The following is a 1,717-nucleotide window of genomic DNA, read 5'->3' on the forward strand; positions in this document are numbered from 1 at the left end:
GATTACTTTAATCAAAACTTCGTATAACTATTAGTCTAAATTGATGAGTCTGTCAAGTATAAGTAGGGGGAATAAAAAATAGCGGCTGATTCACAAAGTTATAAAAAGTTAATTTCTCGTTAGGAGCTCTATATCCTTAAAACTATCAACAACACAAGAAAACTTAAGAGAACATCATTTAAAGTAGCGTAAATCTTATAAAATATGAGCCATAATAAAGCTATTTACGTTCAATAGTTCCCGAGATATATCTTTTTAAAAAAGCAACGTTTCATAAAAATGCAGTGAGTTCATTTTGAGAAATCTATATCTGAAAAACCGCAGAGTGCAGATGTTTATTAGCACTCAAATTAAAGATAGTTTAATGTACTACAAAGTAGTTTCTAATGTTTATCTTCTTAGGAGTGGTAGTTTTCATAATATTTGCTAAATAGTATTGAAAGTAGTTTGAAAAAAAAATCTTAATTTATGAAAAAATATATATCAGAAACCATAAGACGTACAGATGCCTGCAGGCACTCAAATTAAAGCTGTGTAAATGTGCTATAAAGTAGCATAAACCGTTTACCTTCGTGGGAGTAGTAATTTTTATGATATTTGGCAAAATGTTAATTTATAGTTGTTCAGGTAAAATGTTTGATTTTTGAAAGATATATCTCAAGAACCATAAGAAGTACATGTTTCTGCCAACACACAAAATAAAGGTAATTTAACTAACCATAAATTAGTTTATAACACGCATCTTCTTGAGCATCCATAAAAGAATTACTATTGTATATGATTTTGTGGTATATTAGTCTTGTTGGTTATCAATATTTCGTGTTAGGAAGGAGTAAAAAGGAAATAGAATAATCACTACTGATCAAGTTTACTAATTCGTCATATCATTAAATAATTATTTTTTGAAGGGCCCTCTCATCAAAATTAAATAAAAAATTAGCACAATTTCATATAACAATGAAAATATAATGGCTTATTACTTTATGTTATGTAATAAAAATGATGTACAATACAATAATCGTGTAAACTGAAATTATCTAAGGTACTAAAAATACATTGAAAATAAAGTAATTCCTTATTAATATGATCTCTGAGTTATTTTACTTATCCTACACAATTTACTATAACATTATATCCATGTTAATATAATATACCATAAATATAGTTATATATGATATAGTCTTGATCGTGTTTTACCTTTTTTTTATTTTTCAAGAATATAAATTAACAACTCTATAATACAGTTAACAATATCGCTATGCTAAAGTTTATTTTTTTCCTAAACTGTAATAATAATATTCTCGCCAAACCGTTGAAGAAGTTACGTGACGAGAAACCAATTTGAAGTGCGGACATTGTACCGGAACGAAGAGAACTTGGCAAGCGTTCCAACTTCTCCTTTAGTTGTTACGAAGTATAGCTTGAAACATTTATGCTATATGTTAGTTTAAATTAATAAGGAAAATAGTTATAACGATATTTTACCTCACAACAGGTACGTAAGCTGACATGCAAAAACGCAAATTTGAATTTATTTCGAAGAAGTGTTTAAATCTGATTCATGTACAATATAAGTCTGTTGTCACTATAGTCCACCGCAAGCTAACCTTGAAGTAATTGTAAAATATTTTTTTTAATGGAATTTTAATTTAATAATGTTTGAAAAAGACTTTTTTCAAACATTATTCAACTTCCAATGGCCACCGTATATTTTTAG

The sequence above is a fragment of the Halyomorpha halys genome, unplaced genomic scaffold (genome assembly GCF_000696795.3).
Source record: "Halyomorpha halys isolate HHAL.00 unplaced genomic scaffold, Hhal_1.1 Scaffold25.1, whole genome shotgun sequence".
NCBI lineage: Eukaryota > Metazoa > Arthropoda > Insecta > Hemiptera > Pentatomidae > Halyomorpha > Halyomorpha halys.